Source organism: Lithobates pipiens, unplaced genomic scaffold, assembly GCF_037356315.1.
Source record: "Lithobates pipiens isolate NorthernLeopardFrog02 unplaced genomic scaffold, aLitPip1_a1.2 Scaffold_13, whole genome shotgun sequence".
Lineage (NCBI taxonomy): Eukaryota > Metazoa > Chordata > Amphibia > Anura > Ranidae > Lithobates > Lithobates pipiens.
Window position 1 is genome coordinate 119,738,356 of NW_027507718.1, and position 23,304 is coordinate 119,761,659.

The following is a 23,304-nucleotide window of genomic DNA, read 5'->3' on the forward strand; positions in this document are numbered from 1 at the left end:
GGACCTTTGCTGTTGAAAAGTCCGGACGTGTGTATGCAGCATTAGAGACCTTAGATTGTAAGCTCCTTGTAAGCTCCTTGAGGGTAGGGACCGATGTGAATGTACAATGTATATGTAAAGCGCTGCGTACATTGACATCGCTATATAAGTACCTTAAATAATAATAATACTATACAGAAGATACCACTAAAAAAGGCCAGTTGGCTCAATACAAATTGACAAGTAACCACTTTTTCTGGACAGACTCTTTTATTGCTAAAATTGTTTTTTTTTTTTTTTTTTTTTAAAGTATGACACAACTTATTCAAGCAGGAAGCTTTAATACATTTTTTTCAAATATCAGTCATGTGAAGATGCACTTTTCTAATTACCATAAAACAGCTTTTAGTAGCTGATATCAAGTCTGCACACTTTTTAAATGAACTTGCTTGTATATCATGAAGGTAGTTTGTTTTTTCTGTTTACTTCAAATCCTCAGTCAGATTAAGAAGAAGCTAATAAAAAAGTACAGCATTTTAGAAATGAATGCTGACTTCCAGGGCTACATTACATTCCCCCTCCCAAGTAAAAATGCAGCTATCTGAAAAAAATTAAGAGGTGTAAGGTAAGTATATCTATCTTTTCTTCTTGTTTGTTTTTTTTTTCTTCATTTAACACTGAGATTTTACTCAGGGTCCGAAGTGTGTACAAGAAAAGCCTTGTTTTTCACCAAAAGTTCACTTTAAAAGTGGAATGAGTGTTATTACACTCCTTATCGGATTTTATTCAGAACCTGTTGAATAGAGCTAAATATCTGAGCCAATTCCAAAAACAGCTAAATGATCAAAGAAGTAACTCAGTGTCTCACCCTACCTGCTCTTCGTGGATCCATACAGTTTCAATTATAAACACTGTATAATTTTGAAGTTAATGGCACCATCACTTCTCAAAAAAGTTGGGACTGGGCCATATTTACCACGGTGTGGCATATCGTCTTCTTTTACCAACACTCTGTAAATATCTGGGAACTTAGGAGACCAGTTTCTGGAACCTGTAAAACCTGGAGATACCTTTCAGCATTGATGGTGCCTTTGCAGATGTGCAAGCTGCCATTCCATATAAACAAATGCAGGTGTGCCCACCTTTTGAAGAACGAGGGCCACTTAAGTGACTTGATAACCAGTCACAGGCCACAATGAGTAGAGTGGGTAGATGACAGGACTGTTCTAAAAATAACAGAAGGGGATCCGTCCCCTTCCGTTTGGGTGGATCGGATCCCCTTCTGTTATTTTTTGTAGATTGGAAAGCAGCACAGAGTAACCAGTGCAGAACAGAACAGATCTGCCCATTGCTATGTGATTTTAATAATAAAAGCTGACCTTTAACCACTTATGGACCTCCCGCCATCGTTATACGCTGGTACTTTGAAGAGGGATATCATTGTTATGGCGGCAGCTAGCTACCATAACCCCAGTATCCTCTTATTCAGCGGGTGGTCCGCTTTCAGATAAAAGTGGTCTCTACCGCATAAGCCACAACGTCACTTGTATCGGTGGCGGGAGAGGCCTCCCTCCTGCCACACTCCCTGTTAGGTATGGAGACGAGTGAGGGGAAGATAGCCCCCACCCATCTCCATACCATTGAGTCAAAATGTCACTTGGGCAGCCATAGCTGTTAAGGAGACATTTTTTTTTAAACAACATTTTTTTTATTACATTTTAGTGTAAATATGAGATCTGAGGTCTTTTTGACCCCAGCTCTCATAATCGAGAGGTCCTGTCATGCTTTTTTTCTATTACAAGGGATGTTTACATATTTTAGGAATAAAATTGACGCAATAATTTTTTTAAAATAAATAAGAAAAAAAACATTTTTTAAACGCTGCCCTTTCAGCCGGGCTCGCGTACAGAAGCGAACGCATATAAAAACGGTGTTCAAACCACACATGTGAGGTAACGCCATGATCATTAGAGCAAGAGCAATAATTCTAGCTCAGAACCCCCTATGTAATTCAAAACATGCAACCTGTAGAATTTTTTAAACATCTCCTATGGACATTTTTAAGGGTAAAAGTTTGTCGCCATTCCACTGGGCACAATTTTGAAGTGTTACATGTTGGGTATCAATTTACTCGGCGTAATATTATCTTTCACAATATAAAAAAATTGGGCTAACTTTAATTTTAATTGAAAAAAGTGTATTTTTTCCAAAAAAATTCACTTGTAAGACTGCTGCACAAATACGGTGTGACAGAAAGTATTGCAATGACCGCCATTTTATTCTCTAGGGTGCTAGAAAAAACTATATATAATGTTTGAGGGTTCTAAGTAATTTTCTAGCAAAAAAAAATGTTTTTAACTTGTAAACAATAAATCTCAGAAAGAGGCTCAGTCCTTAAGTGGTTAAGCAATCTTTACTTCAGGAATTACCCTGCAGGTCTCGCTGTTGTTGTCTCTGGTGGAGTGCATTTGGTATCACTACGCCTATGACAGGAAGCATTCGCTCTGCTCTCTACTGCAGCCTCCATTCTCAACACTCTGGGTTGGCGTTTCAGGAACCCACAATCTGGGCTTGCCGACCTACTATCCCAGAGCAGGTGACAATCCACATCAGAGAGCTCAGCAGGTTGGGCACCCCTACCCTAATGCACCCCTATACCAAAAGAGATGGAGACTTTTGACCTGAGCACCAAGAACAAGTAGGAAAGTCCCTCTCCTCTTTAGTCCGGAGGACATGGCGCTCATGGTTCTCCAAAAAATTGTCAAATTTTGATTTGTCTGCCACAGAACAGTTTTCCACTTTGCAAAGGACCATTTTAAATGAGCTTTGGCCCAGAGAAGATGGCAGCATTTCTGGATCATGTTCGGCTATGGCTTCTTCTTTGCATAATAGAACCTTACCTTCCATTTTTTGAATGGCAAGGTCAACTGTGTTCACAGACAGTGATTTTTGAAAGTATCTCTGAGCCTATGCAGTAATGCCCATAACAGAATCATGCCTGTTTTAAATGCAGTGCTGTCCGAGGGCCTGAAAAGCACGGGCATCCAATATGGCCTTGTCCCGTGCGCACAGAGATTTCTTAAGATTCTCAGAATCTTTTGATGATATTAGGTACTGCAGATGATGATGTATATTAAATCGTTGCAATCTTACATTGGGGAACATTATTCAGAAACTGCTTAACCTCCCTGGTGGTATGATTATGTCTGATTTCTGAATGTCAAGGTGGTACATTGTTTTGCATGGAAATTTGGCGTTTTATATTGTAGGCCTGTAATTCTTAGGAATAACTCACTTAAATACGTCCAAACAAGAGTCTAGACACCCCAGGTATGATAAAGTTTGAAATGCGAAATCTTAAATTTTAATATTATTATTATTCAGGATTTATATAGCGCCAACAGTGTGCACAGCGCTTTACAATATGAGGGCAGACAGTACACTTACAATACAAATCAATACAGGAGGGATCAGAGGGCCCTGCTCGTTAGAGCTTACAATCTAGAAGGGAGGGTGATAATATAATAAATAACTATAAATAATTATAAAAAATAATATAATAATAATAATAAATTGTATTCAATAATGTAATCAAATCAAAAACACTGAAATTTGCAGACGCCACTTTCACTGTCTGGTAACGAATTTCCCCACGAATTACTATCGCTCAATTCTGCAAGTGATTCTACTTAACTATTGCTGTTTTCTAGCTAGTCTAAATCCGCTTTTGACATAAATGGAAGTTTTTTGGATGTCATGGATGTTCTCACGTTTCCAGGCAGAAAGAACAGTATATATAATATAAAAGTGCAGGTAGGGCACTGGACAAAGCACTAGGGACAAAACTAATGTGAAATGATTTTATACAGTAATGTAATCTACAGATTACAGTGTATTATGTGTTTTGTACTTTTTTTTAATTTGCCGCCGGGCTTTGTCCCCATGCGTCGCAACGCTTGCAGGGAAGGAAGCCCAGAAAAGTAATACACTGGGCAGAGGATCTGGTGGAGGACACAGCGGGAGGACATCACAGGATCCTGGGGACCAGGTAAGTAACCTGTACCAGGTTACCGCTTTTGGTAATAAAAATCAACCCCCGAGCCACACTTGGGAATACCGCTAGGGAGGTTCAAGTGTTTGTTAACCCCCCCAAAAAATTGATATCCTGGTCCCTTAATGCAGATTAAACAGCACACTGCTTGTGCTATGTAATCTGCCCCCACTGTAACAAAAACCTGCCATTTCCTGTATTCCCCTGACCACGATAATCAGGGTTGCTGAGCCCTGACCACCGTGGTCAGAGTATGCCCCTGCATCATCCGCAGCCCTGCTCTCAGCTCTCCTCTTTTCCCCTCATCCCCTCCTCCCTGCCTGTCAGTTGTGTCTGTGTTTCCCCCCTGCCCCTATCCCCCCTCACCGCTGCCGCTATTAGTAAAATAAAAAATTCACAATGGTCACTGCCAGCCCCTCTATTAGAGCCTGGCACGCCACACTGTAGTATTCTTTTATAAAAATGAGGCTTCTAAATGCCTGTTTAGAGTGCTCTTCAGGCCGGTCACATGACTCTCAGCCAATTTCCAGGACTACTGCAGAAGTATCTGAGCAGCCATGTGACCTCCCCAGCTGACGTCAGAGGGAGATCTCAGTTCCTCCAGCAGTATCCATGTATCGGAGGTATACAGCGGCCACAAGTCATGTGAGCGGCCTGAAGACAGCTCTAAACAGGTATTTAGAAAACTTGTTTTAATAAAAGACTAACACAGTGTGCTATGCTAGGCTCTAATAGAGGGTCTGGCATAGACTTAATAAAATGGGTTTACAAAAATTTTAACAATTTGTAGATGCAATTTTTCACAGATTAATGAACCTTTGCCCATCTTTACTTCTGAGAAACTCTGACTCTCTAAGATGTACTGTTTATACCCAATCGTGTTACTGACCTGTTGCCAATTAACCTGATTAGTTGCAAAATGTTTTTCCAGCTCTTCCTTGTTAGTACCGCTTACTTTTTTGCCAGCTTTTTTTGTTGCCCTGTCCCGACTTTTTTGAGACTTGTTGCTGCCATCAATTTCAAAATTACCTTATTTTTTTCTTTAAATGGTACATTTTCTCAGTTTAAACATTTGACGTGTTTTCTATTTCCTATTGTGACTAAAACATGGGCTTATGAGATTTGCAAATCATTGCATTCTGGTTTCTAGATTTTACAAAGAGCTCCAATGTTTTAGGAATTGGTGTTGTATTAAGCTTTTTAAATACACAAACAGTAATACAAAATGCAAAAAGTTCCAAGATGCCCATGGAAGAATGCACTCCAGAAACTTTACAACCTTAGAGTAGCTATGTATAATTATTTACTACTAAGTATAGGCAGAGGGGAGTTTTCACATGAGTATATGAATGTGTAATGTGCCTCTTTGATCAGGCAAACATTAAGATGGCTCATGTATGACTGTCAGATGCACCAGAGGTTATTTAACAATTTCTCTGTTAGTTCTACGTTTAAAGAAAGCCCCCAAAGAATAAAAGATTAAAACAGTCCGTTCTTATCAGTGATTTGCAGTATTAATTCTGGGCAATAGGGATTATCTATAAAAGGTGCAAGCTTTATGCTGCCACAGAAAAATTTTATTAGCTTCAAAGATCCAATCCCAGTAAAGGGAAATTTAAAAAATGTTTATTCTAGTTGACTTATTTTCAAAAGTCGGGAGGGGTTTCTGAATCTTGAGTAAAACCTATGACTGCTTGTTTTGGAAAAAGTTTAATAGACTGATAGTACAGTATATAAAACACATCACCATAAAAGTGATGGTGTTACAGGAGCACTTGCTAAACTGTGCAAGTATGTAGAGCGTTATTTCACTTTATAGCAAACATACCTCCTAGTTTGGTCTTCTCCAGTGACGATAGGTCCATGTTCCCCTTTGTCACTTGTCATCTGAAAAGGAGATCAGTTATCTGACGGCTCTAATACTACCTGGTAATGTTTCAGTTTGCATGAACCCTACCACCTCCATCACATTCTAATTGGTCTATGACTATGATAGGCTGCCTGACTATGATAGGCTGCCGCACAGGCCAAGATAAATATGTTAGGGGTGGGTGCTAGCTTTTCCCATCAGAAAATCTCAGCATCCAGGCATAATGGTGAGCACCCTAAAGTAGAACTACACTGCATTTGAGCAACACAAACCAAAAATGTAATTGAATACATTTTTGATAATGAAAGCTAACTCCCCCATCAATTCATGTCTCCATTCTTTATTTTGCTAAGAAATCACGCAGAAAAACACATCCTAGCATTTCTCGCCTTGGACATTTTGATTAAGGGCAGATGATTCATGTAGTATTTACTTACTTTACCCTTAGCTCAGGCATGCAGATAAGAGCACCTATTTACCTATTTACTAATATTAACAGTATAAGGATTAAAACTAGTCATCTTAAAGTGCCATCTTAAATTGTACCTTTCAGTAACATTACATGCATGAATAAATTCCTGACATGTCACAACATGGCAATAATATCATTTTTCAAAAAAGCTCTACTTTTTTGTCATTAAAATAAACTTTTGACTTCCAGTCTAGTGACTGCCTACGGCTAAGATTATATCATTAATGTGTTGAAGATTGGAGGAAGCATGTCCTCAGTCTCCTCTCTCCTCCAGTGATTGCCTTTAAAAATAAATAAATAAATAAATAAATACCCATTTTTTTTGCAGGTAAATTTATACATTTATATTCTATTTTTTAAGGAGCCTACAGAGCATTGCACCCGTTATTAGCTAATTGCAGGTGCAATCGCAGGCTCCTGCAGACTCTCAGCATAGTTGTCTGCTCGTAGCTCGCTGTTTCAAATTGCAACAGTGAGTATGGGGAGCAAATGCCCCTGCCTGCTGTCACAGGTAGGAGGAAGTGGGGGGGGAGGGAAGACTACAGATGCTGAAGCACGCTACATTTTCCACCCTAAAAATGTATGGAAAATGTAATATGTTCCAAATGTGAACTTATCATTTAACTGTCGATTAAGTCTAGGGGTAGAGGAATAAGCTGGAAGATTTACCCTTTTCCTTACGCTTGCAGGCTTCCACCACAATGTGGAAGAGAGACCTCTTCTTTTTAGCATTCTCTAAAGCTTCGGAGAGAGGAGAATAGCACCAGCTGCAGAGAGAGTGAGGAATATGTATTACAGTATATTTCTCTACCACTAGACTTCATGACCAGTTAACCACTTAAGCCCTGGACCATTTTGCAGGCCAAAGACCAGAGCACTTTTTGCGATTCGGCACTGCGTCACTTTAACCAACAATTGTGCGGTTGTGCGACATGGCTCCCAAACAAAATTGATGTTCCGCACACACGGCTCATGTGTAAGGTAAAGTCTACAGGTTTGGAAACATCAGTTTGTAGATGGATAGAAAACTGGCTAAAAGACAGAATTCAGAGAGTAGTGGTTAATGATTCTTACTCTGAATGGTCTAAGGTTATGAGTGGTGTACCCCAAGGTTCAGTGCTGGGACCCTTACTTTTTAATATCTTTATAAATGATATTGGGTCTGGGATCAAGAGTAACATTTCCGTCTTTGCAGATGACACAAAGCTATGTGGTGCAATAACGTCCTTACAGGATGTCACCAATTTACAAGCAGACCTCAGTGCTCTGTCTAATTGGACGACTATGTGGCAGATGAGGTTTAATGTTGAGAAATGTAAGGTTATGCACTTGGGGGCTAAGAATATGCATGCATCATACACGCTAGGGGGAGTACAACTGGGGGAATCCATAGTGGAGAAGGATCTGGGGGTTTTGGTAGATCATAAGCTCAATAATAGCATGCAATGCCAAGCTGCGGTTTCCAAAGCGAGCAAAGTCCTTTCTTGTATTAAGAGAGGTATGTACTCCAGAGAGAGAGATATCATTTTGCCCCTGTTCAAATCATTAGTAAGACCTCATCTGGAATATGCCATTCAGTTTTGGGCACCAGTTCTCAAAAAGGATATCGGGGAACTGGAGAAAGTGCAGAGAAGGGCAACCAAACTGATAAGAGGCATGGAGCAACTCAGCTATGAGGAAAGATTAGAGGAACTGAATTTATTCACTCTTGATAAGAGGAGATTAAGGGGGGATTTGATCAACATGTACAAATATATAAGGGGTCCATATAGGGAACTTGGTGTCGAGTTATTCACTTTAAAGTCAACAAAGAGGACAAGGGGGCACTCTTTACGTCTAGAGGAGAAGAGATTTCATCTCCAAATACGGAAAGGTTTCTTCACAGTAAGAGCTGTGAAAATGTGGAATAGACTCCCTGCAGAGGTGGTTATGGCCAGCTCAGTGGATTGCTTTAAGAAAGGCCTGGATTATTTCCTAAGTGTACGTAATATAACTGGGTACTAAAATTTATAGGTAAAGTTGATCCGGGGAAAATCTGATTGCCTCTCGGGGGATCAGGAAGGAATTTTTTCCCCTGCTTTAGCAAATTGGATCATGCTCTGCTGGGGTTTTTTGCCTTCCTCTGGATCAACTGTGGGTATAGATTTGGGTATATGGGCTGGTATATGTATGTGTGTATGTATGTGTATGTGTATGTATGTGTGTATGTATGTATGTATATGTGTATGTGTGTATATGTATGTATGTATATATATATATATATATATATATATATATATATATATATATATATGTGTATGTGTATATATATATATATATATATATATGTATATGTATGTATGTATGTGTATGTGTATGTATATGTGTATATATATGTATAGTATATTTTATTATATTTATTTTTATTTTATTTTTTTTGGTTGAACTGGATGGACTTGTGTCTTTTTTCAACCTGACTAACTATGTAACTATGTAACTATGATGTCCTGCAGTTTTAATTTTTTGTGCTATAAACAAATTTTGCTATTATAAATATCCTCCAAAAATGAATAAAAAAACATATTTTTCCTCAGTTTAGGCCGATACGTATTCTTCTACATATTTTTGGTAAAAAAAATTGCAATAAGCGATTATTGATTGGTTTGCGCAAACGTTTTAGCATTTGCAAAATAGGGGATAGTTTTATAGCATTTTTATTAATAATTTTTTTTTACTAGTAATGGCGGCGATCATCAATTTTTATCATGACTACGACATTATGGCAAACACATCGGACATTTTTGACACATTTTTGGGACCAATGTCATTTATACAGAAATCAGTGCTATACAAATGCACTGATTCTTGTGTAAATGACACTGGCAGTGAAGGGGTTAACCACTAGATGGCAGTGTAGGGGTTAAGTGAGCCCTGAGGAGTGTTTCTAACTGTGGGGGGGCGTGGCTGTGTAAGACATGTCACTGATCTCTGCTTCAGTCACAGAGAACAGAGATCAGTGACACTGTCACTAGGCAGAAGGGGGAGAGTCTTGTTTATATTAGCATCTCCCTGTTCTTCCTCCCTGTGAAACGATCGCGGTTATCCCCATGGCGATCGAGTCTGCGGGACCCGTGATTGGACTCATGGAGGTCCCGACCGGCGGCGGGGCACGCAATGGCACAGCGGAAAATTTAAAGGGACGCAATGGATGTACTCATTTGCCTGTCAGTGCCATTCTGCCAATGTACATCGGCGTGCACCGGTCAGCATGTGGTTAAGGGAGAAATATGGGGTTCTCCGAAAAACAAATGTTGTGATGCTGCAGCTGTCCCATGTCAGCTTTAAGACCAAGAACTGAGCAATCACATCACCAATGATCACTCAGCGAATGGTCTGCTCTGAGCAAAGAGCAGTGACTGTCATTCACTGCTCTCCCCTCTGCTCTTCTGGTGCTCATTGGAGCAATGGGCTGGGGAGGGACGGGGCCCAGCTGGCTCCAGCTCTCAGCCATGCGCTGTGAGGTGAGGCCAGCTGTCAATCAGACATCTGAGTGGATCCCAACAATATTGTCAGGATTCTTCCACAGCCTGGAGGGGCTCTACATGAGGTAGTTGATAGTGGGTAACAGCTTGCTATCAGCTGACTTTGGGTCACAGGAGAAAAAGAGTAAGCTCCTGTGACCCACAAGAAAAGTATGGCTAAAAAAGATTTGACCATTCTTCTCTTTTAACCCTTGCGTGGCAGGGGGTTCCACTGTAAGGGTATTATATGTTTTTAAATCCTGAAATTTCGCTTTAATCATTCTTTACTCTGTCTCCAAATAGTTCTGATTTGGGTATACTTTTAGCCACATACTAGTTACACAGAACCTTTAAAAAAAGCAGAACCCAGGTCCAGTCAGCCTTCCTTTGTCAATGGAGCTTAGAAATGTCCGAGAGCAGTATGATGTGCTGACATGATTCAACTCCCCTCAGAACTGTCTGTTGACTGACTGTTACCTAAACATACACAGCAGGCTTAGCTGAGCATCCATGTTTATGCTATGGAGGCAGTGATGATTCCAGTAGGGAAAATATTTCATTGATCTGTTAGCCAAAGGTGATGTCAGCAGTTTACTGATTGCCCTGGGATTTCTGTTGTGTACCCGAAAAAATTGTTGCACCAATTGGCAATGCTCATTCAGGGCAGAGAGGAAAATGCACTCAGCTACTTCATGACCCAGGATTAACATAGGACAGTGCACATTCTTTATGTTGTACAAGATTCAAAATTTGCCAAGAGTCTACAATTTTTTTTTAAATTAGACACAGTTTTAATGGTTGGATGTGATTCAACCTTCCAAAAGCCACACAATTTCACAAATTTTACAAATTTATAATGCCACGTACACACGATCGTAATTCTCGTCAGAAAAAGGTCTGATGGTTTTCCCGATGGAATTCCGCTCAAGCTGTCTTGCCTACACACAGTCACACCAAATTCCGATCGTTTAGAACGCGATGCCGTACAACACGTATGACGGGACTAGAAAAAGGACATTCAATAGCCAGTAGCCAATAGCTTCCGTCTGGTAGTTGAATCTGAGCATGCGTGATTTTTGGCGTGTAGTAATTGCATGCACGCGATCGTAATTTCCGATAGAAAGCTTTTCCGTTGGGAAAACTGAGAACATGCTATCAACTTTTGGCTGGAGGAAATTCGGACAGCTAAATTCCGATGGAGCATACACACGGTCACATTTTCCGATGAAAAGCTCTCATCGGTCTTTTTCTGGCCGGAATTCCGATCGTGTGTACGTGGCATAAGATTCAATGCCACTGATGTTTTTTCCTCTGAAGATTACAGGTTGTGGGTGCCTGCTAAAGTGGCATGGTAGCCAATGGGTGATACATAGGAGGATTTTTTGGAGGATTCAAAACTTGCTTGATAAATACGAACAATAATCATAGAAGAAAAACTATCATTGCCAATAAATGAAATGTTGTCTGTCAAAATTATGTTACACTATGTTTCAAAATCATTCTCTGCAGACAGGAATTTAAGATATATTTTAGCGCATACGATCACGTGCTGATTTTTCAAATATGTAAGTCATCTACAAGATATATACAAATACTAGTTTGTGACAATAACTGATGAACCCCAAATGATTAAAGCTGCATACTAATACTATCATTCAGCCACCGTCTTCAAATTACATGAAGAATCTGGTTATGTATCAGCAGTTACATTAGATAAAGTAACCATTGCAGGTTCTTTTAGAAATCAAAATAAAACAAATTGTCTGAGGATTACAGCCAGACACATACAGTATATTATTGTGCTTGTTAATTTCTTGGACAGAGGGGGAAGATACAGCTAGAGCCAGTCTTACGTTGGCTAGCTTACAAACAGCTAGCTTTTCCTGATGCTACCCACAGACATGACAATTCTCAGCTGATCATGCTAAAATTGGAACTATGTGGGTGTCTTAAAAAGACCCTGTAACTATGTTATAAATATAAAAACGGCACAACTCTGTAACAAAAATGTACTGCCCACCTTACCCAGAGGGTAGTGTTAAACCTTCACTTTCTTGCAAAGCTACGAGTTTCAGGTGGTATCCGCCACTACCAGTTATGTCAGATATCTGGTCCCCTGTTGGGTACTCTGCTCTTCTTGCTGCCCCCTACATCACTATTGTGTCCTGTAGGGAGAAACCACAGTCTCTGTTGGGGGGGGGGGGGCACACTACCCTACACTCCTGCAAATGTTGAATAACAGCAGCCCTCATAGCTCTGCAAAAGAATGAAGATTTAACACACTGCCTGAGAAGCAGAGGTGTATAAAAATCTCTTTAATACCTGGATGCTACTGAATTTATTTTTTTAACATTGCAACAGGGTCTCTTTAAGTGCCCCTCTGAGCAAACCTTCAGCCTTTACTTGAGTATACAGGGCATAGAGTAAAAACTCTGTAGTCGAGGTATGTTTAAATCCAGAGTGTATCAATACTAAAGAGCTGATTTACTAAAGGAGTCATTTAAAACCCTACCCTGTGTTTAGTTTAGATATTTAATCAGCTTCATTATAGTTTTTTTTTTATTTTGTGTGGATATTTTCCAGACTAGTGCATCCATGGTAAGAACACCAAATCATATTATTGGGCTTTTTTTTTGTTTCACTTATTCTGGACAGAACATACGAGATATATGTGTTTAATTGTAACTTGAAATAGATACTCTTTAAATATTATAATAATAATTATTATTATGATTATTGTTATTATACATAGTTACATAGTTAGTCAGGTTGAAAAAAGACACAAGTCCATCCAATTCAACCATAAAAAATATAAAGGGGAAACTGTGTTATAATGACATTTAATATATGTCTATATTTTATCAAAGAACATTATTCTTATTAGTTCACAAATATGTATACGGTACACTGGAATTGTTAAGGAGTACTTTTAGATGTTTACTGAAATTTAGGTTTGACATATAAAAAGATTTATATATAACCCAACTCCACTGGACAATGCTCAGGCTAAATACAACCTCTTTAGTATAGACTCAATGATATGGGAAATATAAAAATGTATCTTTATACATTTCCAAACAGTTTCACAGAATATATAAAAAAAATAGCTCTAGTCAAATACTGAATTTCAATATTACAGGAAACAAGTCACTGTATTTGTTTTTTTGAGCTGTAGAACATAAAATACATATTTTCTTGGTGACAGAAACATATATTGCTGTAGGAAAAGACTATATTTAAAAGGCATTTGTTCCTATTCTGGTAATGAGTATTAGAATGCAATGTTTTACATCTTAACTGGGTGTATATAGCAATTTCATGTTTTATCTACTGGGGGAGTGTATGAAATGACTGTATTTAAAAGGTGTTTTTTCTTATTCTGTTTATGAGCATTGGACTACTGGGTATTATTTCCTAATGCGGTGTAAATAGTAATTTCATCTTTTTATCTATTTTTTATCATAGTTTAATCTTTTACTGGAATAATAACTTTTCACCATAGCTATCAAGGTTAACAATTATTATTAGTATCATTATTATTATTATTATTATAATACACACTTAAAAATTAAAAAGATTTGTAATATGGTCTAAAGGCATGTAAAAGTATTATGCATAAAAATGATTCACTGATTAACGAGAATTTTCAAAAATGATAAGAGTACTCTTATGTACTCATTATAATTTTCATATAAAATATAGGAAAACATACTTTAAATCCACCTGAAAAGGTAATGTAAAAAATCCTATATACTTTGCATATATAGACTAAGAACTTATTTTATCTAATTAGTAAATGGCTTAAGACCCAAAACATATTTTTTTAATTGGCAGACACAGGCATTACTGTAGGAATTCATTGTATTTTGAAGATAGATAGTGTTATTCTGTTAATGTGTATTCCAAAAAGGTATATAACTTCTGATCTCAATGATCTTAGCAACATCATGCTTTTAAAATATTCATATTATTATTAATAATAATACCAATAAAAACCAAAAAAATAATAACCCTAACAACAAGATAGATATGTGTTTTTAGTTTTAAAAAAAACTCACACAGGCAAAGCATGACATTTTTAACCTACAAAAATGAATACTAATAATAACAATCAAATTTAAACATCACATTTACCAATATTAATAAATGGCAACTGTTATGCTAGCTTACTGGTAATAAGCCTAGTAAATAAGAACAATAGCAATATTATGCTTGTTCCAGGTGTATTTTTGTGCATATATGAACAAAATATTATGGATTCAGCCTTGCAGAATGCCTGTATATAATATATATGTTAATATTTCCTCGAAAATTGGAAAATTACTAAATGTTTATACATTACAAGGCTGGAAAATGTATAACTGTGGTAGTTTGGTAAGATTTGATTAAAAAAAAGTTCACTATTTAAGCTTACCTTTAGAAAATCACATTCCTGTGTACACATTTTTACCTGAATTTAACAAAATAGTTGTTTTAACTGTGATAGGCATCTGGTCTAGCACTATTCTGTGTAACATATTTAAATCTATTCAAACACAATATCATTAGAATAATAAAAAATTTAACATTATTGTTAATATGTATGTATTTACCTATAACAATGGTTTGACTTCATGTATATCATATCAACTGAGAGCTATCCAATATTAGAATAAAAAAAAGAATGTAATATAATCAGATAATATCTTTAATAACGAATAGTATAAAGTAATTAAATAAGAACAAAGTGTGGGTATGTGAACAGCTGTATCAATGATAAACTCGTTGCTGCAAGATAACTTGTATACTTTAATTGAAATAACCAGCTGTGATATATTCTATACACATAAAGCTAAGCAGTTTATTCAAACCTGATGTCACTTATGAGAAAGGTATCTTACAAACTTAAGAAGCTAACTTTAAATAGTTTTCTACAATGAATAGTTAAATATACACTTTATTAACTGTCTTATTTATCTGCATATATATAACGTCCTTCTGTAAGGTTTGCAAGAAACAAAGATTGGTACAGTTCAATATAACTATCAGAATTTACAGATGCAGAAAAATACTTTATTGAAATAAATCACCAAAAGGGAATAAAACTTTTACTTTTACAGTTGTTTATTCAGAATAAATGACTGGTGGAAGATTATCTTAAAATTCTGTCACTTTCTGATACCCTGTATTCTGCCTAGTGCCTACTAGCTGCATAGATTGGGCAGAATGGGCATATGTTAAAATATTCAAAGACAAGGGTATACTTTGCTCTGTAGCAAAGTATAGGCATACCCCATTTTAAGTACACAATGGGGGTTTATTTACCAAAGGTGGAAAGTGCAAAATCAGGCTCACTTCTGCCTAGAAACCAATGAGTTTCCAGGTTTTATTACCATCGTTTAATTGAACAAGCTGGGGTTAGAAGCTCATTGGTTTCTATGCAGAAGTGAGCCTGATTTTGCACTTTCCAGCTTTAGTAAATAAACCCCATTGTGTACTTAAAAGTGGGGTATGCCTGTATTAGTACTCCTTAGCAGTCCGCAAACTGCTATAGACACATCCTTTTAAATCTGCATCATCAGAATATGACAATAAGTATATGACATAAAAATGTTCATAATCAGCAGTAAATAATTTCAAGATGCAACATTAATATATAATATATCAAATAAATATCTATATATATATCTATATATATATATATAGATATATAGATAGATAGATAGATAGATAGATAGATAGATAGATAACATTTTAGCAACTAATAGCAGCATATTTATTCATTTTACAGATATATGGCATTGCATCTGCCCAGGTATTTAGGAATATATAGAGAGATATGGTATATTCATCACACTAGGTGAATAGATTTATTTTTTAGCAGGTAAAGTGTCTATAATGTCTGCATATATATATATATATATATATATATATATATATATATATATACTGTGTGTGTACAGTATATATGTAGAAGATGCTTATATAACCTTATAACATCTTTTAGAGGTCCTGATCACAGTATTTAAAGCATTCATGCATTTCATCATATAACATACGCTTCATAAATTTTAGCATTTTAATTATAAAAAGGTTATATTGCTCATAATGTATGAAAGTTTATTGACGGTTAGGAATGTGATAGGTTTCCTGCTGTCCAGTATTGGAATCTGAAAATACTGTGATCTACAGTGAGCAACCATATAGCTAATATACAACCTCTGCAGTATATTTCTTGAAAGAATATGTTATGTAATGGGTATATATAAATGTCTTATATTTTTATTTCTATATTTAAATTACATAGTTATAATGCATGCACTATATTACATCTAAAATTGCAAGTGTGTTTTAAGTTTGTAAAGAAGGACATGATAATAATAATATGCACCACATAATGCTGTTTTTCTACCTTTTACATTCACTCAACAATAAATATGTTCTAATGCTGAAATACACACACCATGGGCTATACTCCTCCTTCTTTGGCACTGTTGAATTAGTGATAGTTATATTAATGGACATTATTATTCCTACAAAAAAAAAAAAACTGAAATAAAATGGCCAATGCTGGAAAACACAACACACCTTCGCTAATATTCTCTAATAAACACATATGTATGTGTGCTAATTCTACTAAAAATATGCTTTTTTACCACATATGTTTGGTATCATATGGAGATCAGATATTTTGTTATTACTTTGTTTTTTTTACTATTATAGTTTAACTCCTCTCTGCAGCATTCTCCCTGGACCCTAATGAGGAAAATCTTGCAAATCCTGCTGAATAATTTATACAGTACAGAATATCTATGCAAATCAGGTGGTGATCCTTGTATAATAAAGTCACGTGGTGTAGCCAGCCAGACAGGCAGCAGTCTGAACAATTTGCATGTCATGGCTGGCAAGATTAACCATTCCCCACCAAACTGGGAGGTGGCTGGACATGGGGCACAGTATGGCAGGTTTTGTAATGCTGGGGACAATGGTCAAAGACAAATTAGGCTCAGAAATTGTTGTTTACAGTGAATAAAGGAAATACCTGATTTAATACTGGCTAAGTATTTTACAGGTATTTTGTTCTGACCAACAATAGCATAATAGGATCTTATATTGCTTTAATCCAGATTAAACAAAACAAGATACACCAATCTATGCTAATGGAATTGTAATAAGATAGTAAAAAGATTCATTTTTCATCATCCTTCTTATATGTCATTGTACATGTTAACGATTAATACAATAGTCATGTTCAGAAGCTAAATAAATGAATATCTGAGAACTGAAGGTGTTGAACAGCTGTACTCTAGATCACTATGTTATGTACAGATGATGATGTAACTAATAAGAGGTGACTTGTAGGGAAGTGGGGCAAGAAGACTGCCATACTGGCACCTATGAATACATTACAGGCAATGCTTATTAGTTGATGATGAGTGGTATAAAATAACCAGCAATCTATTATTTGAACAAAACCAAAGCTTAAATTAAAATTAAGTAATGCAATTGACAGGGAACTCTCAAATTTTTTTTTTCATTTGAGTCTCTGATTTTATAAGTGACACATCTGAAGTTTAAAATGTGTGTGTTTCTCGGAAAAATGGGGTATACAGAATTTCAACATACTATATGCAGTGTACAAGGTATGTATGCATAGGTTTAACAGTAGGTATTGCAACAATGCATTAATCTGTGAAGACAGCCAGATAGATAGATAGATAGATAGATAGATAGATAGATAGATAGATAGATAGATAGATAGATACTCCTGATCTGTACCTAAGTAATTAGGTTTATATTCACAAATTCAGGTGATGAATATTTTTTTGGCAGGGTTGCCATCTCCAGACAAATATACCATTCTAAACATTCTACATATAACAGAGGATGCCACATTAGTATTTTGTGCCATATTCTGTGGTGTCTTTCATTACATATCCAACACAGAGGTAAATAGAAACCTATACATGCAAGAAGAAGGCCAATATACCCTAACACAAAGGATCCTTACTTAAGATTGTGTAAGCTCTGTATCTGAAGAGATCTAAACAGCTCCTGTCTATATGAATTTGTCCATGTCACACTAGACATCCATACTATGGAGGAATCAGATTCACAATTTTATAATCCCTCATAATTCTACTGACTAAAGTAGCAATACCATTGCTATCATTGCTTAAAATCAGATGAGATTTTGCTAACACTTGTTATTTGATTAAAAGAAGATTATTGAGGCTCAGCAAGCCAAAAATGTATGAATGAAATATATGTATTACATATATAATACTAATAAAAGGCTAAATATAGAAATGAATGTGGAGATGTATGTGTGTGTATGTGTCTGTGTATATATATATATATATATATATATATATATATATATATATATATATATATATATATATATATATATATATACTAATTTATGTCTACACACTTACATACATATATACCCATATATGTACACATATTTATAATGCACATACATATTTACACACACATCCATAAATCTACCTACCTAGAAATATATGTACATCTGTGTATACTTCTGCGCACACACACACACTCACACATACACACACATACAGTATATATATAAAAACAAAGTCTAATCTGCAGCAAAGTCCAATCTATACAAACCTGCTGAAGGATCCTTGTGGGATCTGAAACTATTGTACTGATGAAAGCATTACGCAGATTAAAACTAAAGGATAAAGAGCTGCAGATTGGACTTTGCTTTTTTATATACACGTGAGCCTGGGCTGGGCTATATCTGCTGTGCACCTACATTATCTGCATCTACTGGGTGAGTGCTTCCTGCAATATTTGGAGCTGGTATATAAATATATATATATATATATATATATATATATATATATATATATATATATATATATATATAAATTCTTTACTTTTTTTCTCAAGATTATTGCCACTATATAGCAGGTGATCTAAAATAAATGTCCACACAAAGAAAAAAAAGAAAAAAGAAAATGGGAATGTTTAACACGTTCAGCAGAACACTAGTGTACCGAGACTTGGAATATATCTCTATAAATCCCAATTTATCCTCTTTCCAGTTAAATACACACAGTGGACAGGTTAATGAGGATGCCACCTCCCTGTGAGAAGTAAAATGCATTAAAATGTGTATCCAGCTGACCTATCCTGGGGTTTGACGTCAGGACGCAGCACTGCGTGTAGGCAAGTAGGAGAAACTTTCCAAAATGGATGTGCAGATTATCCCAGTAAGGTATGGAGAGCTGGCTTTGGGAGTTCATATAGGGAGACTGGCTAAGGGGCAGGGAACCAAGAAGCCTGCCCTTCCAGGGCTTGGGGGGTGATGCATGTGGGTGGGAGAGGGTTAATAGAACTCAGCTTGTAGATCTCCTGTGTGGATGAGATGTCAGTCCACTGCTCGCGTCTTCCAGCATCCTATCGAACTGGCAGCATCGTGCAGAACCTCACTGCTTAGACAGCATCTCATTCAACGCCAGCATCCTTTTCACCGCATCGTACGTTCATCGAGCATCCCTTGTACATAGCATCTTTTCTCTACATCTACATACTCCATCGTATCTATGTCAACATCTCTCAGACCGCATTTTACACACACCAACACGCTGCTCACTGCATTCACCACACTGCCAATAGCACTTCCATTTCCCGATTATTCTAGCACATGATGCCCTAGAAGAGACCTGCATGCTCCTCACTGAACATGTATAGCTTTGCTTCTGGTATACTGTCTCAGCACCAAACTCATGGCATGCAAATGAGCTAACTCATTCATCTCTGCTCAGTCTACGTCTGACAGCTCTCCCAGACCATTCTTATTACCCCAAACAATGATGTTGACAACCCTCTTGTATTTCCTTATCCCTATGCAGTGCTGGATTCCCTCTCACAATATTTACATCACTCTCTGTTTTGTCATGGCCATGCACTGTCAGCATTTCACTACCAACATCTTAAAGCACTCTCAAGTCATCACTTCATTTTGGACCTGTCAGTACTCTTCCAACCCCTCACCTAAATCCTCAATGCAATCTCAGCATCTCACTGCCCCACCCCCACCGCACACACTGCACTGTGCAATCCCAGCATGTCACAAGAATTCCAGTACCCCACAGCACCTTCCTGCTCTGTTTCTCTGCATTCACAGCACCTTCTTACACACCTTGCATCTCGCCTTTGTAACATAACATCTGACTGCATTGGCAACATCTCACTTTATTCCCAACATCTGACAACACCTTCCTCAGCACCTTGGTCTTCTCCTTTGGACTTTTATCTTACAACTGTCTTCTCTGAACATGAGCCATGGAGCAGAACTATCTGACCCTGGAGATAGACCTCGAGGAGGGTCACAGCATCCTCTGCTAAGATCTCATCTAATTCCTGAGGGATGCAGGTCATTCTTGCCAATACCACAAGCACTCCTTCTGTTCTGCTGTTTTCTCCTTCATCCAGCTTGAAATAATGCCAGACTGGAATTTGTAGGATCTGTTGTTTGTTCTCAGAGCATCTTCTTTTTTATAAGCCACTCCATAACAGAAGATGAGTGCTAAAATGAAGGAGGAACTTGTATCTACAGCTCCTGGTCTGTGCTGCTGAAGTCCACACTATCTCCAAGTTTAATGGATGTTCTTATATGTTCGTGGCTGCTACAGCTACTGCTAATATTGTTATCGCGCTCTCGTTCTGTCTCCCGGAGTTAAATGGGATCTCATAAGTTATTCTTATGCTGTTGAGTGGGGGGTAACTAAAAGGCGTGAATAAAAAGCAAAATAGATCATGCAGAGCCCACACAATAGATATCAATGCACTCTGGACAATGAATGGGAACCTCTCTTAGGATTTCTACACACGTCTGCAACAGCTTGGACTGAATCTGACTGGCACGATTGAATCCCAGACATCTCTTGTGTGAACCGTGAGAAAATAAGTGCAAGACATCAAATTATTACAACTAAGTTAACAGAGGGGCCTGTCTCCCTCCCCCCTCAGAGATTCTCCCTATGTACCAGACTGGGTACCAGCTCACTCATCTCCAGCCTATACAAAGGATATGTCTAAGCCTGGAACACACAGACAAGCATGTGCTTGGACTTTTATCATCTTCCAAGAAATAGTTTTCTGTTGATATTTTTTTAATGGTCCTTATCCACAACATCAAATGATGGCGCCTTGAAGCCTGTGTTTGCAAGTAAGTGTTAGAATATATGTCCTTTTTTTATTTGTTTTCCTATATAACTTGTTTTTGGAGCTAGGTGTAATCATCACCTTAGCCTCTGTTCAACTGAAATACCCAAATTGCTCCTTTAGGTAATCAGGATTAATGCAATGACTTAATGTAACTGATTTTATAAATATATATATATATATATATATATACATATACATACATATACACACATGTATACACACACACACGCACATATAATTTTTTTCACTATCGTGTCGCCTTGCACAGACTATATGTTTCCACCCACTGCTTTTTTTGGGGGTCTTGCCTCTACACTAATGATCCATTCTTCCCGTTATTGGAAGACAAACTTCATAATAAAACGTTTACCATGCAAGACAAACAGTTGTGAGATTGTTGTGAAGCCTGGGAAAATGCCCTGAGTACCGTAGAGTCCAGCCTATTCATTGCAGACCCTCTGCCTCAAGAGACCTCTAACCCCTCAGACATCATTGTCATGCTAATTGGACAAACTGAACTTGATTTTGAATCCCCCTCTCTATTTGGGCTGATTATTTTTTTTTTTTTTGTCTGTGGGAAAAAAACGAAGAACCTACAGTGTGAAATTAATTAATGAGGCCTTGCTTAAAACAGGGAAAACAAAGGATGTGTTTTTTTAGACTTAACTTTTTAAAACCTTTTTTTCTCTAATCTGTGAATTTGCTTAGTTGGGCGTCTGCAGTAAGTACAGCTTTTATTTACAATTATTATATCAAAGGGTTCTTTCTCTTTAAGTTTTACTTCTATTTAAATGCACATCTCTATACATAATTTTCTGAAATATCGAGTAAATATTCAGTTAACCGTCTGCTACATAAAGAATTTGTAAATGTGGCTGAGCAAAATTACATTCAAAAAGCATATTAGTAAAAGCCACTACTTCTGCTTTAATTTTTTATTTAGCATAATAACATACAGTAAGTGAACATATGATTTTATGATTTTTTATATATAATCTCACACACTTTACCCTTCTATGTATAAATACATACCTACGTAATTAGAGGGATAAGGCATTATAACATTGTTAGAGCTAGATATATAGATAATGTAGCATGTTTCAGCTGTTATACTACAGAAGGATGAAAAGTATGTGACAATTTATAGGGCCTAAATAATGCATGCAGTGTTGGGGTAATGAAATTATCCACACCACTACTTAAAAAAACAATTGTATACGTTTGAAGCTCAGAAAAAACATCCCTGCTACATTCACGAATTAATGTAGCATGTTTTGCTTATCAATGGAAGACTTATTTAAGAAGGTTTTCAAATATAGTTATAGACAAATGTGTTGGTGTGTTTTGTGGATTTTAATTTGTTATACTATTAATGATTAATTGTGCTATAGGTGTCCCTGTAATTTTATATTAACAAAAAGCTTTACATTTGGTCTGATCTCTCCTAGGTTAAGAGCACAGGGACATTTCCTGATCCACATACGGTAAGGCTTGAGTCTGAGTTCAAATGTTCTTCGATATTGTGCAGGTGTGGTTCTTGCTCCTGTATGTCTTATTGCTGACTTGCACATTTATGGAACACTCATTTGTTTCTGTATTCATATTAGTGTATTATCTAATATATTTTAGTTGGTATATCCACAAGACATGCCTATGTATATAGTGTATTGTATGATCACAGAGGTGGACATAATTTGCAACAACAAAAAATAATCTTTATATATTTCCTTTTGATCATTTCTTGTTGTAACTGCACATAGTTTAGGCTTATAGCATTAGGAGAGTAAGTGACATTAATTGACATATTCAACTGCAATATAAGCACTTAGACACACAACTATCTTTACCAGCAATATTATTATGCATACAATAGAATTCTTGTTTATCCAGTCATCTATGTTGCAAGGACAGTAGAGGAGTATGAATATCCTATGGGAAGCATATGCATGGTATTAAATTGACTACAGTTTCAGTGAAACATCCACGTGTATACATGGGAATGTTTTTTAACTGGTGCGTGTCACTATATTCTTGTTCATTTGGCCTACAATTAATGTTGCGAGTTAAGATGAACTGCTTTTGCGGCAAAATGCTAATTTTCCAACAATGGTTAATCAAATCCCATGATTTTAAGGAAACGTCAGCTCTAATTTGCTTTTCTAAAACCATAGAATACATAATACTACACATCACAGATTGAATACTACACTTCTATTGAATTTATATATACATAGATATATAGATA

General features: G+C 36.7%; 1 long non-coding RNA gene across 1 annotated transcript in view; it reads left to right on the forward strand.

Annotated features, from left to right (window-relative positions):
• The first annotated feature begins 19,058 nt into the window (after positions 1–19,058).
• The window catches only part of LOC143974271 (uncharacterized), an 86,066-nt gene continuing 81,820 nt past the window's right edge, over positions 19,059–23,304 (forward strand). Inside the window, exons 1-2 of the long non-coding RNA XR_013272192.1 lie at positions 19,059–21,060; positions 22,508–22,543. This is a non-coding gene — a long non-coding RNA (uncharacterized LOC143974271). The remainder of the gene's footprint in view (positions 21,061–22,507; positions 22,544–23,304) is intronic.